The sequence below is a fragment of the Dioscorea cayenensis genome, unplaced genomic scaffold, assembly GCF_009730915.1.
Source record: "Dioscorea cayenensis subsp. rotundata cultivar TDr96_F1 unplaced genomic scaffold, TDr96_F1_v2_PseudoChromosome.rev07_lg8_w22 25.fasta BLBR01000389.1, whole genome shotgun sequence".
In the NCBI taxonomy this organism is placed as follows: Eukaryota; Viridiplantae; Streptophyta; class Magnoliopsida; order Dioscoreales; family Dioscoreaceae; genus Dioscorea; species Dioscorea cayenensis.
The window spans coordinates 1-27,270 of NW_024086780.1; the positions used below are offsets into that span (position 1 = coordinate 1).

At 42.0% G+C, this 27,270-nt stretch overlaps 2 non-coding genes across 2 annotated transcripts; both read left to right on the top strand.

Moving 5' to 3' along the window:
* The first annotated feature begins 4,451 nt into the window (after window positions 1–4,451).
* LOC120254227 lies at window positions 4,452–4,558 on the top strand. Its single transcript, XR_005534553.1, has one exon. It is a non-coding gene; the product is annotated as a small nucleolar RNA R71 (small nucleolar RNA).
* Window positions 4,559–22,398: 17,840 nt separating this feature from the next.
* LOC120254226 lies at window positions 22,399–22,505 on the top strand. The gene has a single exon (XR_005534552.1). It is a non-coding gene; the product is annotated as a small nucleolar RNA R71 (small nucleolar RNA).
* The last annotated feature ends 4,765 nt before the right edge of the window (window positions 22,506–27,270 follow it).

Sequence of the window (27,270 nt, forward strand, 5' to 3'; positions counted from 1 at the left end):
AAACTTTTTGAGCACAAAAACCAATTTTCTTTAACTCCTTGGAGATTCAAAAGTGTTATGCCAGCATTTGCATGAAGTTTCCTTCACTAATTTGCTCCGGTAAACTTCATCTTCTCCCATCTTCTCCATGCCCGTAGTTTGCCAATCCATGAAGTTTTATTAGTTTATAAGTGTTGTTTTTCATGGAAAATCTTGTAGAAACACTCTAGAATGCATGGATGATATATTTTTGGAAGCGTTGGAGCCCAACCATGGTTTATTGGCCATGGTTGGGCCCCCACGCGGCCGCGTGGGCTGGCCAGCCACTCGGCCGTGCACCCACGCGGGCCCGTGGCAAGCCCACGGCCCACGTGGGATGTCCAGCCCCTCGGCTGTGCGTCCACGTGGGTGTATGGACTGGCCTGCCGCGCGGCCAGGCGCCATGTGCCTCCGTGGTGCCCTGGCCAAGCTCATAACGCGCCCACGCGGGTGCGTGGCTTGTCACACGCCCACGTGGGCTGGAAAAGTACCCAGTAAGGCCAGAACAGTATGTGGCTTGCCTTCCACGCCTGTGTGGAACCCTGTATTCATCAAATTCATGTTGAACTAACTTCTTTTGAAGCTTTATTTGTAGGGTTGGGACTAAGGACCAAGAAACTTGCCAATAATCATTCACGCCAGGTTTGGGGACCATCTCAACCATCAATGGCACACCGACATCGCCAACACATGACGTTGATGTTTGAGGCATCCCACTCATGAGTCTTTAGTTTTCTTCACTCTTTTTTTCATTTTTATTTTTCTTTATTTTATATTTTAGACTTTAGTTATCTTTGTGCTTTGTTTTGTTTATGCGAGTTTGTGCTTCATTTATTTTACTCATAAGAACTCGTACATCTTTTCTATTTTGTTGAGCTTTACTGAACCCCTTGTATACGTGCAGATGACCTTGAGAGTGATGTGGTGATGTTTTTGTCATGGACACGACCTCGTGACCTTGTTCCACAGTCATGTGACCTTCACAGCCTATACAACACACCCATGAGTTAGATTTCACAAAAGGATGAACAAGGAGTTCAGGGGAGTATTTTTTTAATTGCATTCCCACACACATTATGCTTCTATGGATACTACTCTAATTGTTCTTATGTGTGTATATTAAGGACAATGTACATCTTAAGTGTGGGGGAAGGTTCACCTTATACATAACTTTTACTTGTGTTTTCATGAGCATGCTCTTGTTTCCAATGAAGGTTCACCTTAGGGTTAAGAGTTTAATTCTTAGTTTTTGGAGGTTGTAAACATTAGATTTTATCATGCTCTAGTTTTCATCAAATTTTCTTGAATATTTTCGTCCGATTGCTCTTGCTGCACTTTTCTCACTCTTTAGACCTATGAAGGCTCTAGTTTATTATTTTTGGGACTTTAGTGTGCTAGTCTTATTAAAAAAAATCAGAAAATTCAGAAAAATAATAAAAACAATTATAAAAATTGAAAAAAATTTTAAATTGTTTGTTGTTTGTACATAGGGGGTGGAAAGAGCTACCACCCATGATGTATGAAGCTACTCTCATAAGTCGGATACTTGTTATGCCCTAATGAGAGAAAGAGCTATCTCATGGGATGTGTGAAAGCTACCACCTCGAAAGTGTGAAGCTATTACCTATTCTTTTGTTTATAAATAAGTCCCGTGTTAATAAGAACTTAGTAGTGGACATAGTGTCAACATGAGTTGAGTTTTTCACACACACATGCATTCGGATTTTATCACTTTCATTTTTGATTGGATTGTTTTGTCTAGGGTTCTATTTTCTCCATAACTTTAGAATTTTATTCTTTTACCCTCTTGGTGAACCTAAGGCCAAGCACTTCTCTTTTCTTTCCATGAGTTTAATGTTTAATTTTGGTTGAGGACAAGCAAAGGCTTAAGTGTTGGGGAGTTTGATAAGTGCTTGAGTGAACATGTTTTTATATGTGTTTTACATGCATTGAGCATCATTTTATATGTGATTTAAGGCTCATATCATGTATTGGGTGTTCTTTTATACATATAGGTTGTTAATGCATTGGAAATGCAAAAGGAAGCAAAGATAGGCTATTAAGGCACTATGTTGAGAGTTCTTGCGCAAATATAGGATGAAAGCACAAGAGGAGTTTGTGAATGAGGAGATGTGTGCCAACTTCCATAGATATACAAGTCAATTCACCATTTCGAAGGGCAGAAAGGTAGTCACATCTTCACATTCCTACTCTTTGTGTGGATTTCAAGATCTTTTAAGACACGTCGATGAAGAAATGTCTTGTGATGTAGCCAAGTTTTCTCCAAAAGTCCCCTTATCCAGCCAAGGGCATACCTCGCCGGATCTATGCCGACGAAAGCTTCCCCAAAAACCTTCTTCCAAGAGAATCACGGTGTTGAATCCCTCAAACCACTCTAGTGACTTGCCAAAACCATCTCCAAACCCTAGCCGACAGCTTCCCAAACGATGGAGAAAAGTGTAAGAGAAGAGTGGAAAAAGATTCCTAAAATCTGGCTGAATCACGGCTTAAATAGGGCTGGAATCGGGAATCCACACGCCCCTGTGGATTCTTCCCACGGGCATGTGGAATTTCCACTAGAGCGTGGGGAATTTCCACACTCCCATGTGAATTCTCTGGAAATATGTTCTCTTGCTAGCTGTGAACAGGAATTGCTACAATACTTTGCCACAGTGATATACTACTGTACTTTGCCATAATACTTTACAAAATACTCCCAATTTAACACTTTTCATCATGGTGACATAAACGGGCACACGTTTATGCTGTAGATCAGAACTCTTCTCCAATCAAAGGCTTCGTTGGTGAAGATCTTGCTAACAATGCATAAGTCAGGAAATGCGAATGTGACTGCCTTCTTACCCCTCTAACTCATTCTAATAGTTTGAGTACATGGAGGTTGGCACACATTCACGCATCCTAACACCCCACTTGTGCCTTCGCATTTGTTCCTTCCAAGATTCTACCAATTAGTGTGCTCACAATCTACTTTTGTCTTCTTTTCTCAATACTTAGCTTCACACCCCTACATGCATAAAAGTAACACAAATGCACAAGTATCAGCGCTAAAACCAGATAAAAGTAATGATCATCATAAGGAAAGAACACTTCGCATTCTTATCACACAAGCACGTCTTCAATGATACTCCTCGGATGCCTCACTGTTCGGTCCACCAATAACAATGTCATCCGAGTGGGCCTAGGCTCTCCTAAGCCTAGCTTCCGAAAGAACGATTATGGCATGACATTGATACTAGCCCCTGAATCTGCCAATGTCATCTCTTCACAAGGCTTCTGAGGTCTTTCTTCTTGTTCGCCATATTCTTTTGCAACATGGCCGAACAAGAGGCATCTAAGATTACCGATGCACTCTCCTCCAACTTCCTCTTGTTGGTCAAAAGATCTTTCAAGAAATTTGCATGCGTGGCATTTGAGACAACGCCTTCACAAAAAGAATGTTGATGTGCTATTGCTTAAATAGACTCAAGAACTTCTTATATTGCTCATCATTTTGGTCATTCTTCAATCTTGAAGGATAAAGGATTCTTGGCTTGTAGGGTGGGGATGCCACCTCCTTGTCTTTGGTGGCTCTCTCCTCAACCTCCATGACATCGGATGCTTCAACATTGGTCTTCTTACTTGGAAGCCTACCCTCAACCTCATGACCACTTTTGAAAGTGATTGTCTTTACATGTTCTCTTAGATTAGTATCGGTATTACTTAGCACGCTTCCTTGTGGCCTCTCCGATAGAGACTTCGCGATTTGCCCCACTTGATTTTCTAAATTATGCAATGAAGCGGTGTGGTTGCAAAGTGTAGCCTTAACCGATTGGAACCCCGTATCCGATGATTTCACATATCGGGTCAAGGCTTTCTCTAGATCGGACATCTAGGTCTCCAAGTCTGAAATTTTATTCTCCATGTTTGGGGCTTGTTGTTGTTAAAACCCAATGGTGCGGTGGCCTTTGTTGCCCTTGGTTGTTTCATGAGAAAATAGGGTGATTACTCAAACCTGAATTGTAGGTAATGCTATAAGGATTTCCTTGGTTTCTCATTGCATTACCCACATAGTCAACTTGCTCAACGGAGGATGTACCACCAATGGCTATCAGGCAATTGGATGGGGCATGTCCCTCTCTGTATCCATCATAACTCGTTATGGCCTCCAATCTCGAAGAAGTTATAGTGTCTAACTTCTTACTCAATGCTTCCACTTGGGCCACCAACGATGTAACAACATCCACCTCATGGATGCCACCCACTTTCTTCTTCTCCCTAACATTCCATTAGCAGCTGTTCAACCCTATTTCTTCAATTAATTACCGGGTCTTTCCTGGGGTCTTGCTACCTAAAGTACCTCCTGCTGCATCAAGTAGCTATCTTGTACTCAGGTTCAAACCATTGTAAAAAGTCTGAATGATCATCCACTCTAATACCTATGTTGAGGACATTTTCGCAAGAGTTCCTTGAACCTTTCCCATGTCTCAAATAGAGAATCCAATTCCATTTTCACAAAGGATGAGATCTCATTCCTAAGCTTTGCAGATTTTACGGGAGGGAAATAACGGGTAAGAAAAGCTTCTACCATCTCCTCCGATTTAGTGATCGATGCTATAGGTAATGAGTGTAGCCACTGATTCGCTCTCCCCTTCATGGAAAATGGGAAGGCTCTAAACTTTATGGCATCATCCATAACACCCGTGATCTTGAGCATATCACACACTTCCAAGAAATTCTCTATGTGACTGTTTGGATCCTCGTCGGCCAAACCATTGAACTGTGCGGACTACTGTAACATGTGGATGAATGCCGGCTTTAGCTCAAAATTCTGAGCTGTGATTGGGGGCTGCACAATGCTAGATTTTGTCCCCAATACTGATTGTCTGGCATAATCAGAGAGTGTTCTCTGTTGTTCATTCTGTTCTGCCATGTTGTTAGACCATTCAACTTCCACTTCAACTAGATTCGACGGTTCTTGAACATGTTCTTTACCCCTTCTTCTGAGTGTACGTTCAAGCTCGGGATCATCTTTAATTAATATCGAAGGGTTCCCTCAGGTTATAACCTGGAGCTGCACCAAAATAAAGAAAACAAAATTTCAACGATGGTAGAATAAGAAGATATGAAATAAAATGAATGAATAAATAGCTAAGATAGCAAAGTGCAAAGTATCTCTAAACGACTACTCCACAGCAACGGCGCCAAAAACTTGACAACGCCCCTTGTGTGTGACCCGCAAGTGCACAGGTTTGTTGATGTAATAAATCCCAAGTGAGTGGCGTATCGTATCCACAAAGAACATGGAATAAAAAATTGCCTAAATTGCTACTTAACCAAGTGAAGATGAATCATGATTGTGTTGATAAGATATGATGTAAACAGAAATAAAAGAAACAAGAATGAGAGGCACAAGTAAGTGAAAGATAAGGCAATCGATAGAAGTGGGGTACTCGGACAATGCTCCCTTAGGACTTATGCTTCAAGTGCATTACCTACCATTATACTTCCTAATTAATGCTCAATGAGTCATGAAAATCCTAAAGCACATGGTCCCAAACCTGAGGTCAACCATGAGTAACCTTCACTATATCCTGGTGGAGAAATCGCTCAGCCTCAATACCTCACATTGTATAAAGTTGCATAGAGTCCTACGGATAACAAGTGATAAACCGTATTCCAATGTGTAGATCTAACCCTTTGGTCCAGGTGAAAGATACCTAGTTACAATTAAGCCCCAGATATTAAACTTACTTTAACGCTTCACTCTATTGCTCACGCAACTAAGCCCCAGCAGAGTTCATTCCTTAGCACTTCACTCTATTATAACCACAAAGAACTTTAGGAAGTGGAGGTAGGATAAACCACACCGGATGGGAAAGGGGACATTTTGCTACCTCTCGACTCACCCTCTCAAGCCTCTCCAATCTAGCTTGGTCTAACCGTCATGGTGTGTCACCCATCCACAAAGATTACCAATATTGACTCTCAACCCTGGTGTTACTCTAAGGGAGAAATCATTCAACAAGCATTCAAGATTAGGACTAAATTAAAAGTATCAATGAAAGAAAACATAATGGAAAGTCAATGAAACAATAACATCATAGGGTTTACAAAATCCAAGTACCCACTAGGGGGTTTAGCTCTCCATAGAGCACAATACAATCAATAATGAAATCGAAAGTAAAGATAAGCAATCCTTAGGAAATCTCCTTGGTATTCATGTCGATGGTCTTATGGAGTAGCCTCATGTTCTCCAAAGGTCCACTTGTCCGGCCTAAGGCACACCTCACCGGATCGGTGCTGACGAAAGCTCCACCAATAACCTTCATCCAAGCAAAGTGCGGTGTTGAATCCAGAGAACTACTCCAAAGATGTGCCAAAAGCCTCTCAAAACCTTAGCCAAGGACCTCTCAAAAGATGGAGAAAAGTTGGAGAGAAAAGGGTAAGAAGATCCCCAAAATCGACCTGAACCGCGGCTTAAATAGGGCTGGAATCAGGCATCCACATGACCCTGTAGATTTTCCACACGGGCATGTGGAATTTCCACAAGGGCATGGATAATTTCCACACACCTAAGTGGTTTATCTAGAAATCTGATTTTTGGCATGCTGTGAACAGTAACTGTTACAATGTCTTGCTACATTGATTTGCTACAGTAACCTGCTTAGTACTCTGTCAAAACACTCCCAATTCCACACTTTTCATCGAGGCAATATAAACGGGCACACGTTTATACCAAAGATCGCAATTGTTCTTCAGTCAAAAGCCTCATTGGTGAAGCTCTTTCTATGAATGCACAAATCGGGATACGCCAATGTGACTGCCTTCGTGCTCCTCCAATTCATTGTGATGGCTTGAATACATAGAGGTTGGCACACATTCACGTATCTTAGAGCCCCACTTGTGTCTTCTCGTTTGTTCCTTCCAAGATTCTACCAAATAGTGTATTTACGATCTAATTTTAGCTTCATTTCTCAAAACATAGCTTCACAACCCTACATGCGGAAAAAAACACAAATACAGATGTATTAGCGCTTAAACCTAATAAAAGTAATGCTCATTGTAAGGAAAGAACACTTCACATTTTTAAAACACAAGCACTTATCAGGAATTTCCACATGCCCGTGTGAATCTGCAAAACTTGGTTTTTCAGCGACCTATAAATAGTAACTTCTACAGTAAATTGTCACGGTGACTTGGTTCGGTAACGTGCTACAGTACTCTGGTAAAAACACTACCAAATCCACAATTTTCATCAAGGCAACATAAATGGGCCCATGTCTATGCTGTAGATCGCGTCGCTTCTTCAATAAAGGATAACTTTGACGAAGATCTTGCTAGCATTGCACAAGTCGGAATACGCAAATGTGACTACCTCTGTGCCCCTCTAAACCATTTAATTGCTTAAGTGTATCAAGGTTGGAACACATTCACGTATCTTCGAGCACAACTTGTGTGTTCATGTTTGTTTACTCTAAGATTCCATCAACGAAGTGCAATCGCAATCTACTTTTGCTTCCTTCCTCTATATTTGGCTCCATAACCCTACATGCACAAAAGTAACATAAATACACATATATTATCATTAAAATCTGATAGAAGTAATATTCATCATAAGAAAAGAATACTTTGTATTACTAATACACAAACACTTATCAATGATCAAGAACACACAACAATAGAGAGCAAAACAAAGACACACAAACACTAAACACATAATAATATGAAAATAAGAATATGATCGGAATAGAAACTTTGGTTGCCTCCCAAGAAGCGCATGTTTAACATCATTAGCTCAGCGTAGCTTCATTCTTACATTCATGGTTGGTCAAATGGAGGAGAGTTACCTCTAGTTTTTTTGAGTATGTTGCATGAAAAGTATGGCTTCAACCAATGACCATTGACCTTGAATGGCCCTTTTTCTGGATGACTTATCTCAATGGTAGCATGAAGGAATACTTGTGAAACTGTCAATGGTCTGTGCCACCTTGACTTCAACTTTCCTAGAAAGACTTTCAACCTAGAATTAAAAAGCAATACCTGATCCCTTTCCTTGAAGTTCTTAGCTTACTTGATGTGTCGGTCATGGTACTCTTTCACTCTTTCTTTGTAGTGTACAGAATATTCATAGGCCATAGCCCTCCATTTATCTAACTCATTCGATTAAAGCTTCCTCTTATGACCAATTAGGATAGGATCAAGATTTAAGCGTGTAATGGTCCAGTAGGCTTTGTGTTCCGGCTCATTGGGCAAATGACATGCTTTACCGTAGACTAACCTATAAGGTGTCACCTTGACAGGTGTTTTATATGTTGTTCTATAAGCCCATAATGCATCATCCAACTGATCTGCCCAATCTCTATTATGATAGCTCATTGTTTTCTCCAAGAATCCTTTCAATTCATGGTTTGAAACTTTGACTTAACAGCTTGTTTGGAGATGATATGGAGTTGAAGTTTGGTGAGAAACTTCATAACCCTTTAAGACTTTTTCAAACTGGGAGTTATAGAAATGAGTGTCTCAGTCACTTTTGATCACTCTTGGTGTACCAAACTAGGAGAACAATTTTATTATAAATTTCACCATAACTCTAGCATCACTAGAGGAAAGTGTGATTGCTTCCCTGCAAGTGTACATGATCGCCAAGTAATACCATGTGCATGAGTGCAAAGATCGTATTCCACGGGGCTAAGGAGCTCGTATTACTCCTCCATGACCTATTATCTAACCTTACAACTTAAGCATGGTAAACTAGTCTAACAAGTGCAAAAGTTTAAGCAAATTGCAAGTATGAGAATTATAAAGCCACACAAGAGATCACAAGAGCAACGATTAGATAAAGAAGATTAGGGATGAGGATTCCCTTGTGGGGTCATCATGATATATGGATGCACAGTAATAACATAGCAAGGGTAATTTAGACTGAAGGATATCAAGATTAGTCCAACTCCAATTTCTCAATGATTGAACCCTAATCCCATACAAATGTCGATAAGGATCTCTCCCTAATCACATTCCTATGATCACATTAAGTATAGGGAGATCCCACAATAAGGGCACACTTACCCTAAATCTATCCTCATGGTTCGAAGGGGCTACCGACATCCAATTTCTCGGCATGTTGGTACAAGTATAGCCCTTTTAGGAATCTAATAAATGTGAGTAGATCACATCTATGTTTACAAATCAAATAAGAATTATGGATCTTTCCATTAAGTAGTTCTAGGAATGAATGACAATAAAACAATCCTTAAATCAACACAAGAATTTCAATTAATAATAAGGCATCCAAAATACATGATGAACCCCCCAAGATTCACCAATATCCAGTGCCCTTGGGCATCTAGTGTGCCATCATACAAACAAACATGATAGAGACAAGAAAGTAAGAAACAAACGCATAAGTGACACTCTCTACTCCAAATGATGAAGAAAAAGAGCAAGGCCGGCCGAATGATGCTTCCTCTAGCCGAATGAATTCCGAATGACCTCTTAACTCGTCTCCCCTTGATAGTGAAACTCTCCGCTTGAAGTTCCAAGCCCTTGATCACCTCTCAAGCTTCAAGAAAATCATCCAAAAGTTGTCTTTGTTCCTCCTTTCCTTCCCCAAGTTATGGCTGCCCAAAAATCTTCTTCTTCCACTCCTCAAATGTGCTTTTATACTTCCCAAGTATCCCAGCCATATGGGGCCATATAGGGGTTAAAATGAGACCAAAATCCCTCCAAAACAAGCCATCATGGGGTCATTCCTAGGGTCTATAATGGGGTCAATGATGGCCTCATTGTGGCAGTTTGAATCAAGCTAGAAGATGGTTTCTCTTGCTACAGTATCCATCCCGGGGTCAATCCAGGTTAGCATTGAGGCCGTATGTCCTGGGTCAAATCCTGTCTCGAAAATTCTCCTTGTGCTACAGTGGTTACTATAGTGATCTTGCTATAGTGCCACTACTACAACATTTCTACTACAATAATTTGGTACAACAAATATGCTACAGTACCGCGACATGGTTTTCTTCTCTTTTTTGTCCAAATTATATCTTCGTGTCTTCCATGGCTCCTCTGTGCCCTACAATGCAAATAATACATGATTAAGGACAAAATGGGAATCAATTCTTATAAAAATACATACAAGATATATCAAATACATATACTAAAATACGTAAATTTAGACACTTATCAAATATCACCACACCTAAGTGTTTGCTTGTCCCCAAGCAAACAAATCATAAAAAACAAAGATAATGATAAGTGGCTAGCTGTATCATCTCTGGCTTAAACAAATACAAGAATCTACAAGCACTGGATAATGAAATACAGATGTTGAGTTACAAACAGTAAGCACAACAAAAAGATCATGTCTCACCTCTTATATGTTTGTGCCATGTGTGTGAATCTTCTACCTTATCTGCCCTAATCTGGTCTAGCCTAGTGACTTCAATCAGTACAGCTCTAGATGCTAATCACCCCACAAGTAAAGAGTACTGAGTCTTAAAATTGTAAGTGCTGCTCCAATGAACAAGTAAGATCCTTCTAATTCTCAAACTTGAACTAACTTCCATTTTTCTTCTCAGAACTTCCAGATTTCATTCAATTTGTAATTTTTTTTAGTCCGACTAACATAGACTGCACAATGGTAAGTGCTTGTGTGATAAGAATGGGAAGTATTATTTCCCTATGATGAGCATTACTTTTATCAAATTTTAGCGCTAATATGTGTGCATTTATGTTACTTTCATGTGTGTAGGGTTGTGAAGCTGAATGTTAAAGAAAGAAGCCAATGTAGGTTGTGAATGCACTATTTGGAGGAAATCTTGAGAAGGTTCAAACGCGAAGCCATAAGTTGGGTTCAAGATGCAAGAATGTGTGCCAACCTCTTTGTATTCAAGTTAGCAAAATGATTTAGAGGGGCACAAAGGCAGTCACGTTCCAGTATCTTGGCTTGTGCATTGATAGCAAGTTATTCACCAATAAAGCTGTTTATTGAAGAAGCAAGCGAACTACATCATAAACCTGTGCCCGTTTACGTTACCTCAATGAAAACATGAATTCAGGAGTGTTTTGGGCTGTTACTATAGCAGGTTCTATTCACAACTAGCCAAAAATGTGAAGTTCAGAGAATCCACATGAGCGAGTGGACATTAGCCACGCCCATGTGGAATTTCCACAGGCATGTGTGGAGAATCCACAGGGCGTGTGAATGCTCGATTCCAGCCCTATTTAAGGCTGATTTCAGCCACGATTTCAGAATTCTTTTCTCCATCTTTTCCCCATTTTGAGAGATGATGGCGGCTAGGGTTTAGAGAGGTATTGGCAAGGGATTTGGAGAGGTTTTTGGCTCGACATCGCGCTCTATTTGGAAGAAGGTTATTGGGAGAGCTTTCATCGGCATCGATCGGGCGAGGTGTATCCTAGGCTGGATAAAAGGGACCTTAGGAGGAGTCAAGGCTTCAAACAAGACCATCATCACGACTATAAGATGGGTTTTCTATGGATTACTTGCTTTTACATTCGATTTTATTATTGATTGTAAATAGCTCCATGGAGAGCTAAACCCCCTAGTCGGTACTTGGATTTGTGAACCCTAGGATGTATTTGTTTAATTACACCTTTTATTATGCTTCCATTAATTGATGCTTTTATTAAGTTCAAATCTTGAATGTTGGATTGAATGAATACTCCCTTAGAGTGACACTAGGGTTGAGAGTTCTTATTGGTAACACTTTTGAGTGAGTGACACACCACAAGAGTTAGACAAAGCTAGATTGGAGAGGGTTGAGAGGGTGAGTCGAGAGGTAGCGGAGTGTCTCCTTTCCCGTCCGGTGTGATTTATCCTACCTCTATTTCCTCGAGTTCTTTGCGGTCATAGTAGAGTGAATGGGCTAAGGGATGACCTTCCGCTGGGGCTTAGTTGCACAGGCAACGGAGTGAAGTATTGGAGTGATTTTAGCATCTAGGGCTTAATGGTGACTAGGGACCTTCCACCTGGACTAAAGGGTTAGGTCTACAACTAGGAAGATGATTTATCACGTGGAATCCCTATAACTCATTGCAATTCTGTATGAGTACGAGGTATTGAAATTGTTTGACTTCTCGTCCGAGACGTGTATAGAGTCAGGCATGGTTAACCTTAGATTTTGGACCATGTATTAAAGGATCTCCATGACTCATTAATGCATTAGTTAGGAAGCATAATAGAGGTTTTGCACTTGATCTGATCATCCTATGTGAAACATGACAAGGTCCCCTTGCTTATATCCCGCAAGTGCACGGGTTTGTCGAAGTAATAATCGCGGATGAGCGGGGTTGAATCCACAGGAAGTAGGGAGTAAAGACACTTAATTCGATTCTTAGCTATGTGGAGTATCAACAATGATAAGTGTGGTAATGATTCAATTCTCAGAAATTAAAAGCAACAAGTAAGAGAGCAAAAGTAAGGATGAGGCAAGGCAATCGATAAAGATAGGGTACTCGGATGATGCTTCACCTAGGATAATTGCTTCAAGTGCAAGAACTCTCTATTATGTTTCCTAATCAATGCTATGGTGAGTCGTGGAAATCCTTACATACATAGTCCAAAATCTAAGGTCAACTATGGCTAACTCTATACATGTCCCGTAGGAAAAATCGAACAATCTCAACACCTCGCACTCGCATAGAGTTGCAATGAGCTCTAGGGATTCCAAGTGATAAATCTCTTCCAAGATTTATACCAAACCCTTTGGTCCAGGCGGAAGGTCCCTAGCCACAATTAAGCCCTAGATACTAAGATCACCTCAACGCTTCACTCCATTGCATGCGCAACTAGGCCCCAGCGGAGGTTCATCCCTTATACCATTCACTCTATTATGGCCACAAAGAACTCGAGGAATGGAGGTAGTATCTATCATGTCACAGGGGAAAGGGGACGCTCCTGGACCTCTCGACTCACCCTCTCAACCCTCTCCAACCTATCTTTGTCTAACGCTCGTGGTGTGTCACTCACTCACAAGGTTACCAACAAAAACTCTCAACCCTAGTGTCACTCTAAGGGAAATGTTCATACAATCAAGCATTCAAGGTTGGAACTCACAATAAACATCAATTTATTAAAAGCATAATAAAGAAGTTCAAAGAAACGAATACATCCTAGGGTTCACAATCAACCAAGTACACACTAGGTGCTTAGCTCTCCATGGAGCTAAGTACAATCAAAGAAATAGAATGTAAAAGCAATGAATCCATAAAGAAGCCCCCTCGATTGTCGTGTCGATGGTCTTGTGGAAAGTCCTCTACTCGTCATCCAAGGATTCCTTCGTCCGGTATAGGATACAACTCAATCGAAGCTCCCCTACCAACCTTCTTCCTAATTGAATCACGATGTCAGAGCCGTAGAACCTCTCCAAAACCTTGGCCAATACCCCTTGAAACCCTAGCCAAAGCCCTCTCACAAGTTGGGGAAAAGATAAAGAAAAGAATACCAAAATCGGGGCTGAATCGGCTTTTAATAGGGCTGGAATCGGGCAACTCCACGGGCGTGGATGATACACGTGCCCGTGCGGAATTTCCAAACAGGCGTGGATAATTTCCACACGCCCATGTGGATTCTCTGTTTCTCTGGTTTCTCGGCCGGCTATGAACAGTGCTGCTACATTACTTGCTGCAGTGTTGCTCAGGGTAACGCAAACGAGCACGGACTCTGCTACAGTCTTTGACCTGAATCACTTGCTTCTTCAATGATATATATGTTGGTGGAGCTCCTGTTCTTGTATGCATAAGACGGAATGCTCGAGTGTGACTGCCTTTGTGCCCCTCCAAATGGATGTGCTCACTCGAATGCAAGGAGGTTGGCACACACGCTAGCATCTCACACCTGTCCTATGTCTTCGCGTTTGAACTTTAGCAAGATCTCCTCCAAAATAAGTGCATTATGATCCACATTGGCCTATTTCCTTCATACTCGGCTTCAGAGCCCTACCTGTGTAAAAGTAATTTAAAAACACACATATTAATGTAAAAACCTGAGAAAAGTAATGCTCAACATAAGGAATGAACGCTTTGCATTCATATCGCACAAGCACTTATCAGAACAATATCCGAATACCCCATTTATATCGATTGCCTTCCCTCCCCTTTACTTGCACTTCTCTTTCTTATCTCTTTTATTCTTGTTTGCATTACGTCTTGTTAACAAAACCATTATTCATCTTTCACTTGGTTAAGAAACAATTTTAGTATTTTTATTCCCTACTCCATGTGGATCTGATACCCACTCACCTGGGATTTTATTACTCGACAAACCCGTGCACTTGCGAGACGTACGCAATTGGCGTTGTCAAGTTTTTGGCGCCGTTACCGGGGAGTAGGCGTTTAGAGATACTTTGCACTTTATTTTCTTAGCTATTCATTCATTCATTCCATTTCATATTCTCTTTTTCTATCATCATTCTAATTTGTTTTCTTTCTGTTGGTGCAACTCCAGGTTATGACCAGAGGAAATCCTTCGACATTTATTGAAGAAGATCCATAACTTGAATGTACACTCAGAAGAAGGGGAAAAGAACCTATGCAAGAACCATCTAATGAAGCTGAAATAGAAGTTGGAGGGTTAGATAATATGGCAGAACAGAATGAGCAACAGAGGACACTTTCTGATTAGGCTAGACCCTCAATTTTGGGTACACAATCGAGTATTGTGCGATCCCCGATCACAAGTCTGAACTTGGAGCTAAAACTGGCATTCATTAAAATGATTCAGCAGTCAGCGCAGTTTAATAGTTTGGCCGATGAGGACCCAAACAACCAATTAGACAACTTCTTGGAAGTTTGTGATATGCTGAAGATTAATGGTGTATTGGATGATGCTATTAGATTGAGGACTTTCGCATTCTCTCTCAAAGGAAGAGCCAAGCAGTTGCTTGATTTCTTGCCCAAAGCCTCCATCACGACTTGGAATGAGATGGTCGAAGATTTTCTTACTAGATACTTTCCTCCGGGGAAGTCGGCTAAGCTTCACAATGAGATATAGTCGTTTGTATAGATGGAGTTGGAATCATTGTTTAAGACATGGGAGCACTTCAAGGATCTTTTGCGGAGGTGCTCATAACACGGATTTCCCGAATGGATGATTATCCAAACCTTCTACAGTGGGTTGAATCCGAGTACAAGGTAATTGCTAGATGCCGTCGCAAGAGGTACAATGGGGAGTAAAACACCAAAAGAATCCCGACAGTTAGTGGAAGACATGACCATGAATAGTTATCAATGGAATGCGCGGGAAAGGAAAAAGGTGGCCGGGCTCCATGAAATAGATGAAGTAATATCTTTGGTTGCCCAAGTGGAATCATTGAGTAAGAAGTTAGACCTTCTAACTTCTAAACATGCTCTATCCGATTGCTCGATCTCTATTGGTGATGCATCTTTGGTGGAGAAAGTCGATTTTGTAGCTAATGCAATGAGAACCAAGGGAATCCATATAGCAACACCTTCAATCCAGGTTGGAAGAATCATTCCAATTTTTCGTGGAGCAGCCAAGGACCACAAAAGGCCATGGCACTGCCGGGTTTCCAACAACAAAAAGCCCCGAACATGGGGAACCGAGTTTCAGGCTTGGAGACAAGAATGACCAATTTAGAGAAGGCCTTGACTAGATTTGTGTAATCATCGGATACAAGGTTTCAATTAGTCGAGGCTACACTTTGTGACCACACCACTTCCTTGCACAATCTTGAGAATCAAGTGGGGCAAATTACAAAATCTATATCAGAGAGACCACAAGGAAGCTTGCCAAGCAATACCGAGATCAATCCTAGAGAGCATGTGAAGGCGATCACCTTGAGAAATGGTCGTGAGGTTGACGGTAGGCTTCCGAGTGAGAAGTCCAATGTAGACGCAACCGAGCTCATAGAGGTTTAGGAGGGAGCAAGCAAAGAGATGGAGGTGGTGACCCCACCATTCAAGCTGAGAATCCCTTATCCCTCTAGATTGAAGAATGACAAAGCGGATGAACAGTACAAGAAGTTCCTGAGTTTGATCAAGCAAGTCCACATTAATATTCCCTCTGTTGAGGCATTGTCCCAAATGCCTAAATATGGAAAATTCTTGAAGGACCTGTTGACCAACAAGAGGAAATAGGAGGAGAGTGCCTCAGTGATTCTAGATGCGTCTTGCTCGGCGGTCTTGCAAGAGAATATGCAGAACAAGAAGAAAGACCCAGGAAGCTTCATCATTTTGTGCAACATTGGAAATTTGGGTGAGGAAATGGCATTAGTAGACTAAGGGGAAAGTATCAATGTCATGCCATATTCCATCTTTTAAAAGCTAGACTTGAGAGAGCCTAGGCCCACTCGGATGACATTGCAATTGGAAGACCAAACAGTGAGACATCCGAGGAGGATCATTGAAGATGTGCATGTCAAAGTTGATAAATATATATTTCCTATAGATTTTGTGGTGTTGGACGTCGATGAGGATACTTGGGAGGCCATTCTTGTGTACTTCCAAGGCATTGATCGACATGGACAGCGGGGAGTTGATACTAAGGGTTGGAGATGATCAGTTCACATATCGCCTACTTAAGGAATGTGACATTCTCTTAACTTTGATGATACTATTTACTTTCTTGACACTACTGATGAAATTATTGATGAATACATGCAGGAAATGCTCAATCCAGACCCATACGAGGGTTTATTCGACCAAGAGATGGACAATGAAGAAGTAATGATGCTTGGTCTGGAGGAATAAGTACCATCTACTCCAAGAATCATGAAGAAGATGCTCAGGAAGATGAAGAGGGTGAGGAGACGGCACAAGAAATGCCCCAAGGCTGTTGGAGATGTGTGTCAACAGAATAAGTTGGATGAACCCTTGTTAAGTGGTACCAAGCCCGATAACTCCCCCTTTACCTTCAAGAGACTTTGCTCATCATGATTTCCAGTTATAGATAAGAGGGCAACCTTCATCTGTGAACCCCCATGAGGTAAAACAAGGTACGTCAAACTTAGGGACATTAAACAAGCGCTTCTTGGGAGGCAACCCAAGTGTTTACTATTTTCTTAGTTGCTAGTTTAGTTTTTGCATTAATAAACTATTGAGTGTTGGTGTCTATATGTTTTGACGCGTTGCTGTGTGTTTTCTTGTGGATTTTTGATGTGATCGCTCTTTCATGTGGATTTAGCGAAGTTTTTGGTCGTGCGGGCTAGTTTCTCATGTTTTTACTAGTATAGTTTACATAATGGAGCAGGCTTTGAGTGTGTTTATAAGTTCAGGAATTTTTTGTAGAACCTGCAGAGTTTTTAAGGCATCCAGAGAAAACGCACAGGCGTGTGAAAATTCCACACGCCAATTGATTTGCACTTTGAGCTCGTCCAGAGAAGGCACAGGGGCATGGACGCGTACTTGTGAATGACTTTGTGATACCCGCATGCACGTTGGTAATTTCCACATGGGCGTGTGGTTTCCTTCAGAGAGTTAGCAATTTTTCCCGAGAGTAATGACAAGATCCCCTTGCTTATATCCCGCAAGTGCATGGGTTTGTCGAAGTAATAATCCCGGGTGAGCGGGGTCGAATCCACAGGGAGTAGGGAGTAAAGACACTTAATTTGATTCTTAGCTATGTGGAGTATCAACAATGATAAGTGTGATAATGATTCAATTCTCAACAATTAAAAGCAACAAGTAAGAGAGCAAAAGTAAGGAGGAGGTAAGGCAATCGATAAAGATGGGGTACTCGGATGATGCTTCACCTAGGATAATCGCTTCAAGTGCAAGAACTCTCTATTATGCTTCCTAATCAATGCAATGGTGAGTCATGGAAATCCTTACATACATAGTCCCAAATCGAAGGTCAACTATGCCTAACTCTATTCATGTCCCGGAGGAGAGATTAAGTAACCCCTCAACCTCACACTCGAATAAAGTTGCAATGGGCTCTAGGAATTTCAAGTGATAAATCACTTCCTAATTATAGACCTAACCCTTTGGTCCAGGCGGAAGGTCCCTAGCCACAATTAAGCCCTAGATACTAAGATCCCCTCAACGCTTCACTCCATTGCACGCGCAACTAGGCCCCATCGGAGGTTCATCCCTTAAACCATTCACTCTATTATGGCCGCAAAGAACTCAAGGAACGGAGGTAGAATCTATCACGTCGGAGGGGAAAGGGGACGCTCCTGTACCTCTCGACTCACCCTCTCAACCCTCTCCAACCTAGCTTTGGGTAACGCTCATGGTGTGTCACTCACTCACAAGGTTACCAACAAGAACTCTCAACCCTAGTGTCACTCTAGGAGAAATGTTCATACAATCAAGCATTCAAGGTTGGAACTTACAATAAACATCAATTTATTGAAAGCATAATAAAGAAGTTCAATGAAACGAATACATCTAGGGTTCATTCACAATCACCCAAGTACCCACTAGGGGTTTAGCTCTCCATGGAGCTAAGTACAATTAAAGAAATTGAATGTAAAAGCAATGAATCCATAAAGAAACCCCCTCGATGGTCTTGTGGAAAGTCCTCTACTCGTCGTCCAAGGATTCCTTCGTCCTGTATAGGATACGCCTGGATTGAAGCTCCCCTACCAACCTTCTTCCTAATGGAATCACGATGTCAGAGCCGTAGAACCTCTCCAAAACCTTGGCCAATACCCCTCGAAACCCAAGCCGAAGCCCTCTCACAAGTTGGGGAAAAGATGGAGAAAAGAATACCAAAATCGGGGCTGAAATCGGTTTTAAATAGGGCTGGAATCGGGCGACTGCACGGGCATGTATGATGTCACACGCCCCTATGGAATTTCCACACGGGCGTGGATAATTTCCACACGCCCATGTGGATTCTCTGTTTCTCTGATTTCTCGGCCGGGCTGCTCTAGTACTTGCTACAGTGTTTTACTACATTAACCTACTACAGTACTATGCCGGAAATACTCCCGAATTCCATACTTTCATTGGGGTAACGCAAATGGGCACACGTTTATGTTGTGAACCACTTGCCTCTTCAATGATGTGCACGTTGGTGGATCTCTTGTTCTTATATGCATAAATCAGAATGTTCGAGTGTGACTGCCTTTGTGCCCCTCCAAATGAATGTGCTCATTCAAATACGAGTAGGTTGGCACACACTCTAGCATCTCACACCTGACATATGTCTTCGCGTTTGAACCTTAGCAAGATCTCCTCCAAAATAGGTGCATTATGATCCACATTGCCCTATTTCCTTCATACTTGGCATCACAACCCTACCTGCATAAAAATAACATAAAAACACACATATTAATGTAAAAACCTGAGAAAAGTAATGCTCAACATAAGGAATGAACGCTTCGCATTCATATCGCACAAGCACTTATCAAACTACCCCACACTTAAGCTTTCGCTTGTCCTCAAGCAAACATTAAAACATTCTATGCATTGATGAAGAAAATATTGAAAGTTCTTGGCCTTAGGTTCGCCAAGGTATACAAAGAGAGTATTCTACAAGGAAAATTTCAACACTAAATACGAAAAATCAATGCTCTAGCTAAAAACTTGAATCAAAAAGGACAACAAACCCGAATTTCGTGTATGTGTGTGAACTCACTCAAAACAACCCAAGGTATACTCCTCAAAGTTCTAAGTACAAGGGACTTATTTATCTACAACAAGAAAACAACGAACATTTCAAAAACGGTAGTAGTTTCACACATCCTCTAAGGTAGCCCTTTCCCAAGCGGCCGCTAAGGTGGCTTTCACACTTTCGAGGTGGTAGCTCTTTCTACGGGGTGGTAGCTTTTCACTCATCCCATGAGATAGCTCTTTCTCTCATTAGGGCATAACTAGTATCCGACTTATGAGAGTAGCTTCATACTTCATAGGTGGTAGCTCTTTCCACCCAATAGCACAACTAAACAATAAAACTATTTTGTTCTTTATTTTCATTTTCTCTGAATTTAACACAAGAAACAACTATAACTAGTCCCTTTAACATCGAACATGAGTTTCCAATAGAGTTCAAAGAGTGAGTAGTGCACTAAGTGTAAATCGGGCAAAAATTCCTAAAAATTCAAGCAAGAACTAGAGTATGAAAATATTCAATGTTAACAATTCTCCTAGACTTAAGAATACAATCATTGCAACTACGGTGAACCTCCATTGGCTATGTGAGCATATATCAATCAAGAACAATAGAAAAGACGTGCGCATTATGAAACTCCCCCCCCCCCACACACACACTTAAGTTGTGCATTGTCCTCAATGTACATATGCAAGCTCACTCAAAATATATCATTCAAAAATAGATGTGGGAGAAGCAATCAAAACAATACTCCCCTGACTGCTAGTGTTGCGTTTGATGAAGCTAATTCATTGGGAGTAGTGATCCAACGGGTTGTGAAGCTCGCACGGCCAACTGCAAAAGCACGTTGGCTAATTCATCAGTCTCCGCTGCTACTGCTGCTAAAGTGGAAGCATATAGTGGGTCCTCTGGTGCTGGGGTCGAGGATGGAGGTGCTGGAGGTATTGAAGATCCGGGTCTCAGGAGATTTCGAAGGAAATCGAATTGGGCCATAAGATCTTTGTACTGAGCCGACTGCAAAGTCCGGAGCTCCTCTATCTCAGTCCGAATCTCTCTAACATCGGTCTCCAGCCTCTCGATACGATCTTTGTACTGAGCCGACTGCAAAGTCCGAAGCACCTTCTTCAAGATTCCCGGGGTAGATGTTTCCTCTCCGGTCAACCCAAGCATCAGTACCTCTTCATTGCTCTCCTCTTTGTCGAACAAACCTTCATACGGATTTGGGTTGAACATTTCCTGTATATATTCATCAACAATCTCATCAGTAGTATCTAGAAAATACAAAGTGTTATCAAAATCGAGAAAATACCGCATGGCTTCAACAAGGCAGTAAGTGAGCTTATCGTCTCCGACTCTCAATGTGAGCTCTCCGCCGTCCATGTCAATCAATGCTTTGGAAGTCCGCATGAACGGTCTCCCAAGTATCATGGGTACATCTACATCCTCATCAACATCTAGGACTATAAAGTCAACCGGAAAAATATACTTGTCCACCTTGACAAGTACGTCTTCAATGATGCTTCTCGGATGTCGTACCGTTCAGTCCACCAATTGTAAAGTCATCCGAGTAGGCCTAGGCTCACCCAAGCCTAGCTTTTGGAAGAAAGTATATGGCATGACGTTGATACTTGCCCCCGAATCCGCCAATGCCATTTCCTCACCTAAGTTACCGATGTTACACAGAATAATGAAGCTTCCCGGGTCTTTCTTCTTGTTCGGCATGTTCTATTATAACACCGCTGAGCATGAAGCATCAAGCACCACTGAAGCACTCTCCTCCAATTTCCTCTTGTTGGTCAATAGGTCTTTCAGGAACTTCGCATACTTAGGCATTTGAGCCAAAGCCTCAACAAAAGGAATGTTGATGTGGAGTTGCTTGAACAAACTCAGGAACTTCTTATACTAGTCATCCTCTTGGTCATTCTTCAATCTAGAGCGATAAGGGATTCTTGGCTTGAAAGATGGGGGTGCCACATCTTTCTCTTTGTTTGCTTCCTTCTCAACCTCTACGACCCCGGGTGCGTGTTTTTTTGGCTTTTCACTCGGAAGCCGCCCTTCAACCTCACGACTGCTTCTCAAAGCGATCACCTTCACATGTTCTCTCGGGTTGGTTTCCGTGTTGCTTGGTAAACTTCCATGTGGCCTTTCGGAAAGAGATTTGCAATTTGCCCCACTTGATTTTTCAAGGTTGTGCAAGGAGGCGGTGTGATTGCGAAGTGTAGCCTCGGTCGATTCAAACCTTGTATTTCTTGATTGAACAAATCTAGCCAAGTGCTTCTCAAATCTGTCATTCGGGTTTCCAAGCACTGAAATCTGCTTTTTCCACTTGAGGGGCTTGTTGTTGTTGTTGGGACCCCGATGGCCCCCATGGTCTTACGTGGTCCTTGATTACTCCATGAAAAGTTGGGATGATTCTTCCAACCTCGAATTGTAGGTGTTCTTTGTATGGATTCCCTTAAGGTCTCATTCCATTACCTACAAAGTCGACATTCTCAACTGAAGAAACATCACCAATGATAATTGGGCAATCGGAGGGAGCATGTCCTCCACCACAACCGGTGCAGTTGCTCACGGCCGTCACTCTATTCAAAGCTATAAGATCTAGCTTCTTACTCAAACTCTCCACTTGGGCCGCCAATGAAGTTACCACATCAATTTCATGGAGACCGGCCACCTTTTTCTTCTCTCTAGCGTTCCACTGGTAGCTATTTAACCCCATTTCATCAATCAATTGATGAGCCTCGTCGGAGGTTTTGCTACCTATGGTACCTCCTGCCGCCGCATCCAAGAGTTGCCTTGTACTCGGGTTCAAACCATTGTAGAAGGTTTGAACAATCATCCACTCCTGGAATCCGTGTTGCGGACATTTGCGCAGGAGTTCCTTGAACCTTTCCCATGTCTCAAATAGAGACTCCAATTCCAACTGCATAAAGGATGGGATCTCATTCCTAAGCTTTGCTTATTTTCCGGGAGCTTCTACCATCTCCTCCCATGTAGTGATTGATGCCCTAGGTAATGAGTGTAGCCACTGCTTTGCTTTCCCCTTTAAGGAAAATGGGAAGGTTCTCAATTTGATGGCATCATCCGTCACACTATTTATCTTCAGCATATGACACACCTCAAGGAAGCTCTCTATGTGACTATTTGGATCCTCATCGGCCAAACCGTTGAATTGTGCGGGATCTAGCTGCAGCATATTGATGAATACCGGCTTTAGCTCGAAATTCGAGCTGTAATTGGGGGGCGCACAATACTCGATCGTGTCCCCAACACTCGAAGGTGCGGTAAAAATCGGATAGTGATACTGTTGTTGCTCATTTTGTTACGCCATGTTGTCGGATCCTTCTACTTCAAATCAATTTGGATTAAGTCATTTCTTGTCATGAGTTCTTTCCCTTTCCTTGAAGTTTACATTCAAGCTCAAGGTCTCCTTCAATCAATATTGATGGATTCCTCGGGTCATAACACTGGAGCTGCACCCAAAAGTAAAGATCATAATGATGATAGAATAAGAAGTTATGAAATAGAATGAAGGGTAAATAGCTAAGAAAACAAAGTTCAAAGTATCTCTAAACGCCTACTCCCCGGCAACGGCGCAAAAAACTTGACAAGATCCCCTTGCTTATATCCCGCAAGTGCATGGGTTTGTCGAAGTAATAATCCCATGTGAGTGGGGTGGAATCCACAGGGAGTAGGGAGTAAAGACACTTAATTCGATTCTTAGCTATGTGGAGTATCAACAATGATAAGTGTGATAATGATTCAATTCTCAACAATTAAAAACAATAAGTAAGAGAGCAAAAGTAAGGAGGAGGTAAGGCAATCGATAAAGATGGGGTACTCGGATGATGCTTCACCTAGGATAATCGCTTCAAGTGCAAGAACTCTCTATTATGCTTCCTAATCAATGCAATGGTGAGTCATGGAAATCCTTACATACATAGTTCCAAATCTAAGGTCAACTATGCCTAACTCTATTCATGTCTTGGAGGAGAGATTAAGTAACCCCTCAACCTCCCACTCGAACAAAGTTGCAATGGGCTCTAGGGATTCCAAGTGATAAATCACTTCCTAATTATAGACCTAACCCTATGGTCCAGGCGGAAGGTCCCTAGCCACAATTAAGCCCTAGATACTAAGATCCCCTCAACGCTTCACTCCATTGCACGCGCAACTAGGCCCCAGCGGAGGTTCATCCCTTAGATCATTCACTCTATTATGGCCGCAAAGAACTCAAGGAACGGAGGTAGAATCTATCACGTCAGAGGGGAAAGGGGACGCTCCCTGCACCTCTCGACTCACCCTCTCAACCCTCTCCAACCTAGCTTTGTCTAGCAGCTGGGTTGTCGTCACTCACTCACAAGGGTTACCAACAAGAACTCTCAACCCTAGTGTCACTCTAGGGGAAATGTTCATACAATCAAGCATTCAATGTTGGAACTCACAATAAACATCAATTTATTGAAAGCATAATAAAGAAGTTCAATGAAACGAATACATCTAGGGTTCACAATCACCCAAGTACCCACTAGGGGTTTAGCTCTCCATGGAGCTTAGTACAATCAAAGAAATTGAATGTAAAAAGCAATGAATCCATAAAAGAAACCCCCTCGATGGTCGTGTCGATGGTCTTGTGGAAAGTCCTCTACTCGTCGTCCAAGGATTCCTTCGTCCAGTTTAGGATACGCCTCGATCAAAGCTCCCCTACCAACCTTCTTCCAAATGGAATCACGATGTTAGAGCCGTAGAACCTCTCCAAAACCTTGCCCAATACCCCTCGAAACCCTAGTCGAAGCACTCTCACAAGTTGGGGAAAAGATGGAGAAAATAATACCAAAATCGGGGCTGAAATTGGCTTTAAATAGGGCTGGAATAGGGATGACTGCAGGCGTATATGATGTCACACGCCCTCAGGAATTTCCACACTGCGTGTGGATTCTCTCGCTTTTCTCGATTTCTCGACCGGGCCTGCTACGATGACTTTTGCATAGATGTCTTCCCACAATAACTCTGCTACGATGCGTGCCGTAAATACTCCCGAATTCCATACTTTCATTGGGAGTACGCATAAGCGTTCACACGTTTACGTCTTGAATCACTTGCCTCTTCAATGATGTACACGTTGTTGGATCTCTTGTTCTTATATGCATAAATCAGAATGTTCGAGTGTGATCGCTTTGTGCCCCTCCAAATGAATGTGCTCATTCGAATACGAGGAGGTTGGCACACACTCTAGCATCTCACACCGACTTATGTCTTCGCGTTTGAACCTTAGCAAGATCTCCTCCAAAAATAGGTGCATTATGATCCACATTAGCCTATTTCCTTCATACTACGCCCTCACATCCCGTCCGCATAAAAAGTAACATAAAACACACATATTAATGTAAAAACCTGAGAAAAGTAATGCTCAACATAAGGAATGAACGCTTCGCCTTCATATCGCACAAGCAATTATCAAGCACACATGGGCGTGAACAAGCCCCTGTGGGCGAACTTGTGGCAAACGCACAGGCGTGGGTATTTCCCGCACCCTTGCATGTATCTCTGCAGAAGAGCTCTCCTTCATCCAGAGAATAGATAGGGGCATGCATCTGCCCTGTGAACTGCCCAGTAATGATTAACGCCCGTGCGGAATGTCCACACGGGCGTGTGATAAGTGCTTGAGTAGACATATTTTTATATATGTTTTACGTGTATTGAGCATCATTTTACCATGGTTTATGTCTCATATTGTGTATTCGGTGTTCTTTTATGCATATAGGTTGTGAATGCCTTGAAGAGTAAAAAGGAAGCAAAGATAGGCTATAAAGACACAATGTTGGGAGTTCTTGTTCAATTCAACGACCAAGACACAAGAGGAGTTCATAAACGTGGAGATGTGTGCCAACTTCCAAGAAGATTCAAGTCAATTCACTAGTTGGAAGGGCACAAAGGAAGCCACATGTTCGTGTTTCTTTTCTTTGTGAAGATTGCAAGACCTCTCAAAGATGCATCGATGAAGAAAAGTTTTATAGCCTACCACATGGACGTGTGCCCGGACATATGGCCTCAAGAGAAAAGTGTTTGGACCGCGTTTTGTGAAAAGCGCTGAAGCAAAATACTGTAGCAAATATAGCAAAATTACTGTTCACGCGTGGGGTCACATGACAGACGCGGTCTAAGGCCTATAAATAGCCATTTTGCCCTATTCTTTCTCATCTTTTGTGCGGCTCTTAAGGGGTGAGACAACTAGGTTTTCGAGACGAGGTCTTTGCCGCTTTGGAGGCGCTTCGTCACCAACTTTGATCAATTCCTCCTCCATCATAGCATCAAGGAAGCCACCAGTGAACCTAGCTTCAGAGTGGGTCCTTCAAGACGTTGAAGCTCTCCATCAAGGCCATCAGTTCATATATAAGGGGGTTTATTTCTATGGTTTTAATGTACTTTCGTTCATTGATGGTTTGTTTTGTATGTTGCTCCATGGAGAGCTAAAACCCTAGAGGGTATTTGTGCTTGTGAACCCTAGGATTCTCATCTTTTGTGGATTTGCTAAGTGTTTCTATTTAATACGAGTTTGATTAAGTTTTAATCTTGATTGGCTAATGCTTGCTTGCCTTATTGACCTTTTGGTTATTTGGTTTGCATGATTTGTTACCTTGGTGAGAGAGAGGTCTCCATTAGGGTTAGAATCTCAAGATTGAAGAGGGTTGAGAGGGTGAGTCATGAGATAGTGAGCATCCCCTTTCCCCTCCGATTGGTGTGTTCTATCTCCGTTCCCTAAGCTCTATGCAACCATATTTGGTGTGATTCATGAGATTGAGAGATTTCTCCACCTGGACTGATAAGTGCTTGTGCGATATGAATGTGAAGCATTCTTTCCTTATGTTAAGCATTATCTTTCTTGGTGTTTTACACTAATATGTCTGTTTTTATGTTACTTTTATGCAGGTAGGGTTGTGAGGCCGATTATGAAGGAAAGAAGCCAATGTGGATCATAATGCACCGATTTTGGAGAAAATCTTTCTAAGGTTCAAACGTGAAGACATAGGTCGGGTGTGAGATGTTAGAGTGGGTGCCAACCTCCTCATATTTGTGTTAGCACAACCATTTGAAGAGGCACAAGGGCAGTCATACTCAAGCATTCCAACTTATACATATAGAACAAGATCTCCACCAACTTTTTCATCATTAAAGAAGCAAAGCGATCCATGACGTGATTGTGTGCCCGTTTATGTTACCTCGATGAAAGTATGGATTCGAGAAGTATTTCAGGCCGGATCATCGTAGCGAAAGACTGCATTCACACTGGACAAGAAAAGCTCGAGAACAGAGAATCCACAGGGCGTGTGGAAATTCCACATGCCAGTGTAAAAAATCCACAAGGGCATCCACAGGGGCGTGTGGATCACTGATTCTAGCCCTATTTAAAGTCGATTCAGCCCTGATTTCAGTATTCTTTTCTCCATCTTTTCCCCAACTTGAGAAAGGGTTTTAGCTAGGGTTTTGAGAGGTATTGGCTAGGGTTTTGGATAGGTTCTACGGCTCCGGCATCGTCATCTCTTTGGAAGAAGTTTGGTAGGGGAGCTTCCGTCGAGGCATATCCTATACCGGACAACGGGATCTTTGGACGACAAGTAGAGGAATTTCCACAAGACCATCGACACGACTATCGAGAGGTTTTTCTATAGATTCATTGCTTTTACATTCTATTTCTTTGATTGTACTTAGCTCTGATAAAT